Here is a 5,899-nt window from a genome sequence, read left to right as displayed (position 1 = left end):
GTGGAGAGGAAATAACTGTTTCTGAAAAAAAAAAAAAAATGAACTTGCCTACATGCAGACCCTCTTTGATGTACCCTGGGAGCTAATCAGCATGCACTGTGTGGAGGGAGAGTGGGGGATTCAAGCTGCAGCTCATGGAGCCAGGCTTTTTTCAGTGATATTCAGTGATAGGACGAGGGGCGATGGGTGCAAACTGGAGCACAGGAGGTTCCGTGTGAATATCAGGAAGAACTTATTTCCTGTGAGAGTGACAGAGCACTGGAACAGGCTGCCCAGAGAGGTTGTGGAGTCTCCTTCTCTGGAGACATGCAAAACCTGCCTGGACACGTTCCTGTGTGATGTGCTCTGGGTGATCCTGCTCTGGCAGGGGGGGTTGGATCAGATGATCTTTCAAGGTCCCTTCCAGCCCCTAGGATTCTGTGATTCTGTGATTTTCTTCTCTCCTTAATCTTTCCTGAGGAAAAGCTCTCACACCAATACAAGCAGCTGTACTGCCTTTACACTGGCAGAAATCATCACCCTAGAGCAACAGAAACATTGACCAAAGTGAATGGTTCACATTTAAGCTAGTGAGGAGAAACCCCCTCTATTTTTACCATCCTTACTAAGGTCTGATCTCTGACCTCTGTGTTTCAAAGCTGTGGTTTTGAGCAGACCTTTCAAAAAGCAGCAGTGATTTACATAAACTTTCCCACAAATTTCACCTAGATTCCTCAGATTTTACAAAGCCTTTGTTATTCTCTCCCTCTACTACTTGCTACATTAGACACTATAAACAACATAGGATGACTACCGTGTTGGTTGCTATCACCACTAGCTTTAGTTGCTAAAAGAGGCCTTATCAGTTGCTGATTGGACTTAGACATTCAACATTAATTTACCTTGACTTTATGTCAGCACAGAGGCAAAGGAAAGATTAGATTATGTGCTGCTGTTTTGCAGGATCCTCATTTCATTTTGGAGCTGTATTGCACTATTTTTGCAAGTAGCTAATTGCTCCTAAACCCAAGCAAGAATAGCACAACACAGAAAGGGCCACTTTGATACTGACATTAATTTAATGTGCTCTGGTTGTTAGGCATTTGGGATAAGTACTTGGTACCACACTTGTTTATGTGTAATGAAGAGCTCACTTTGACCTTAGTGGGCTTTGCATCAAATTCACTTTAATGTGAGGTTTGGTTGAAGGGTTTTTGAAACAATATTCCTATATTTGGAATCAACCAAGTAGACTGTTTTTGTCAAGTTTTGGTTGGGGTTTGGTAGGGGTTTTTTTGTGAAGGAAGAGTTCGACTTTGATTTTCCTCTCCCCCAGTGTCTTCCAGGCAATTTATGCCTTCAGCTCTTAACAAGTCTGGCTGTGGATGCAAAGGACGTAAAACTCCTGAAAGATGAAAGCAAATGACATTGCAGACCTCCAGCTGTCAGCAAGTGATGAGTATTGGTTCCACAACACAGGTCCATAATGCAAGTTAGCCAATTAGAAATGGCTTCACAACACAGAGCAGTGATCTGCTCTCTTAGTAATCAGCTGGCAAGCTTTTATAACACCCTTGGTTATCAGATGTGAGAAAAAACTGCTTATGGATGCTACGTCATTCCAAAAGCGAAGTACCTCTCCTGTCAGGAAACACAGGAAAAGCTGCACAGGCAGAACCATGATTTATTCCCAACTGCTGAAAACCCCCAAAGATATCAGAGTGGTCACACAGTGGCAGGTGGGCAAACGTATTCTCAGGCTTTACTCTGGTATCATTAAGATGTCAGGATTTGAGTGTCATTGTATATTTATTCCACTAAGTGCCTGTGTGTGTAAGGAAATACAACTTGTTTATGCATCTTCAGCTCTGAATGTTTCAGTGCAGTGTGCTTTCTCTTCACTCTCTTTGTACTGTACAAATCCAGGACAATGCCCAGTTCTTTTCACAAGGGTCCATTCGTACTCATTCTTGCAAAGAAAATCACACAGCAATGTACAATAAATAGGACAGTGAAAGGAAAAAGGAACAAGGAAAAGAAATAAAGAAACTTTGGAAAATAAAGAATTAGAAAAGAAAAAATTAGAAAAGGAACCAACTAACTATGTGCAGTTAATAAATGTTTTGATGTGGGAAATGATTTATCTGTTTGTCTCTAAGTTATTTTCCTTGTTTGCCCAGTAGTACTTTATTTATCATCCCAGAAGTCCAGGGGAGGTAAATAATTCTCTGAGCTTCACAGCTGAAAATTAAGAACATGAATTTGTTCTAAACTAAGAGACAATTTTCAGGGCGTAAGAGGTGAGAGAGGTTCACTGGGAGACCAAACAAGATGCAGAGGTCCTACAACTTGAACCTGCCAGTGAGAAAGTTTCAGATAAACCTGTTGAATGAATTAAAGGAGCAGGTCAATAAATTCTTTGGGTCCTTCTGGAATAATTTCCGAAGTGCCCAATTCACCTTTACAACACAAGAGCTTGTTTTACTGAGCCTGCTGGGGGCTGTTTCCAAGTTACTCAGATACTTGCTCGCTGCCCTCCATGCAAATGTGGCATCTCAGGCAAACATTTTTTTTTCTGCTGCCTCTGAACTTTCCCAAGTACATTGATTTTGGTTCTGTTTTCTGTGCCACAGGCTTTATTAGAAATGACAAGTTAGAGAAGCGTACTTTGCCCTTGGAACAGAAAATGGGAGGTTACTCTGAGTTCTGAAATCCTGTTGGATTTTGTTCCACAGTTCAGGCTAAAAGTGCTGTTTCAAACACACAAGCCCTTTCCCTCTCTCTTCTATCAGGGGAGCAGAGCTGAGTTGCCATCATATCTCAGGCTACCTAAGTTCAAGGCCTAGCATTAACTCCTTGAAACGCAGCCTTACGAGTTTGGCTTTATTCACATTAAACAAACTGTGACTATTTTTGAAACAAATTACATGGATTTTCTTGACTGTTGTTTCATTCGCAATAGTTTGGAGACTATTTGTCAAAGCAGCAAGTGCTGCTTGCACAAGATGAGTGTTTCTTGGTGGGCCAGACAGAAGGACTGGAGACATTATTGTTTAAGTTAATCAATTAAACAAAAACTACCTTTGTTTCCAAGGTGTGTCCACAGGAAGCATGATTCTGGCAGAACACAGATCATAAATTGGTAAATTTCTATTAGATTAGAAGACCAAGGGGATTTTCTAACTACAGTAAGTATGAACATCTTAGTGAGAAGGCACTGGATTTGAAGAGAGAACGAGAAAGCTCTCCTCTCAGTTGTGAGGAGCTGTGAATTGCCAGACTGGGTATTTCAACAGCAATTTGGCTGGATGCAGGGTGAATTACTTCCTTTCTAAAGATACATACAAGCAAAATTTCTATCAAATAAACAACCTTTTTGTTAAAACTGTTGTCTCGTCTTTCTGTATGCCACTGTTCTGTTTCCTGACTGGCAGATCTATCTCTTTCCTTACTATATTTGATTAAGAAAGATACTTTTGTGTTTATGCATCTGCCTGCATCTTCATGGATGTAATAATTTGGAACTTTCAACAATTCAGGTTTAAAAGGACCTCTGAATGTCCCTGGTCCAATGGCCTGCTCAAAGGCCATTACTAGACCAGGTTGCTCAGGTCCTTCTCCAATCAAGTATTGAGGCTTGGAGGGGACTGGGGGTAAAATTAAGCTCTAAGTGGTGAAATTTAACCTTATTATGCTTTTGTATAGGGAGGCTGTGTATTTCCCAAAATAACAAAGGTAATCTTCTGTGGGAGACAGTTGTAGTTACAAAGACACTGGCAGTTTCTCTCCCAAAGCTAGAGTTTCTTTTTGAGTATTTCCACACCAGCTTTAGAGAGGTTGTATCCAAATTCAGCAGACTGGTGGTGTCCAACATATGATTCCGAATGATCCGCAGTATAACATACATCTGTCAAAAATGCATACAGAATTAGGTACTCCACAGTCTGTGCTTCTTCACTGCATGTGTCCCTGTTGCTAGACTAACTTCATTTCCATGAACTATCCATCCTGACACTTCATGTTTTGAGAGAATCTGCCCCATTAGCCAGTTTTCTTGTCCAGCTTTAGGCTAAGCATCAGCAATACTAGTGCCTGTTTCCAAGATTTTGTTCTGCATGGCAAGCTATTAATGTCACATCCCCATGATTTTTAAATGTTGAAGAAGAAAAATAGCATATTTTCTTGCCCTGTATATAATGCTCTTGCCAGCTATGCATCTCAGTGCCTACTTTCTCTTTGAATTTCTGCTATAGTGTTGTGTTCCTCCAGTTTGCAGAAATTTACATCTACCATCTACAATAGTCTTTTCAGCACACTGGTCCAATTCAGACATCTGTATTTTGCAAACTGTATGGCAAAGCTAACATGCAACACCTAAGAGTACTTTCTAGAGGGATTACATGCTGCTTAGATAAACAGGTAGTAAACAGTTAAGTTCCTCCCATCATAGCAGCCAGTTGTTTGCCTATTGCTTTTTTAAAATGTCAACAGAAAGTCATAGCAATCAGTGTCATTACTGCATTCATCATCCTGTCCTGTTACAGCCCAGAGATGTGGCCACTGGCAGCTTGATTTGAAGCTGTATCCTTGTTTGCTGTCCCCACTATTGAATTTTTACGAAGATTTCGGTTTTGATAACAGTAATGTTACTGCTCACCGTGTCATCATTCCAAGTCACAGTGTTTGTTGCAGCCCACCTTTAAGATGTAAAGAATGAAGAGCAAGCAAACCCCTCCTGTGCAGCCCCCTCAGTGCTTTTGGGGGCTGGAGTCAGTTCTCAACACCCTCCATGCCCTCTCTGACGTGCGTGTCTGCTGACATGCTGACACTGCTCTGGAGCCAGATACACAAGTGATTTCTTTCAGTGAGGTTAAAGGCCAGGCTCTCTGCACTGGGGTGAGGGCTGTAGGTGAATGGGGAAAACAAACCACTTAATAAACAATACCTCTGATTAGATAGGGATGAACAAGCTGGACTTTGAGACAGTTAAGCAAGACTGCAAGAGTACAGAAAACAGGAAACATCCAGTGTGGAGAGGTGAGGAGGAGGCAGAATCCACTGTGCCAGGCTGCTCTGGTTAGACTTTAACCCTGTCACGCAGCCAGCACTCTCCTGGGGCACACAGAGCCAGGTGTTTTTCATGTGGATGTGTGTTATACTCAGACATTCTTCCAGCTTCAAGTGTTTTTTTCCATTCCACTTCAAAACCTTTTACAGGCCTAACCACATTAAAAAAAAAGTGTTGATAAGATTAATAGTACTTAATTTACTGAAGTACGGAGGGAAGCTGTACCTTTCTCATTTTTCTCTTGGCGATCATGTAAGCCCTGAAATTGCTTCATCCATTTCATTCCCTTTCCTCTTTCTTTCTCAGGTGTACTACAGTTTCCCTCTCTTCAGATTTACTTTCTTAAAGTGTAATTAAAGCAAAATCAGTATCAGAATTATACTGCTGAAACCACACAGAAAAAAAACGCTCATCAACCTGAAGAAACAAGCAGTTCTAGAATTTTTACCCATTGCTTTTAAACCAGGCTTTCTATTGAAACCTCAAAATCTGGTTCCTTACCTGCATCTTTATAACATGTTCCACTAACACTTCAGTGTTCCTCATACTTCATGTCCACCAAAGGTGTCCTGGTCTTCTGTATTGCGATGCCTGTATCAAAGTCATGCTGTCCATGGCCACAAATTCAGTCTCTTGAGTATCTCTTTTTGTCTAGATGTAGCCACCTCTACCCAGGGTACTCACTCCAGGAGACAGCCTCTTGCCAGCTGCAGCCCTATGGCTGCATCATGTTACTTTGGAAAAAAAAAAAAAAATCTTAAACAAAAGAAGAAACCATTCCAAAATTAGTTGAGTTGCTGGAAAGCTGAGAGAGTTGGCAATACTGTGTGTTCAAACACTGCTTCAGTGAAG

Source organism: Chaetura pelagica, unplaced genomic scaffold, assembly GCF_000747805.2.
Source record: "Chaetura pelagica isolate M959 unplaced genomic scaffold, ChaPel_1.0 scaffold340, whole genome shotgun sequence".
NCBI lineage: Eukaryota > Metazoa > Chordata > Aves > Apodiformes > Apodidae > Chaetura > Chaetura pelagica.
This window is presented reverse-complemented; position numbering follows the sequence as displayed.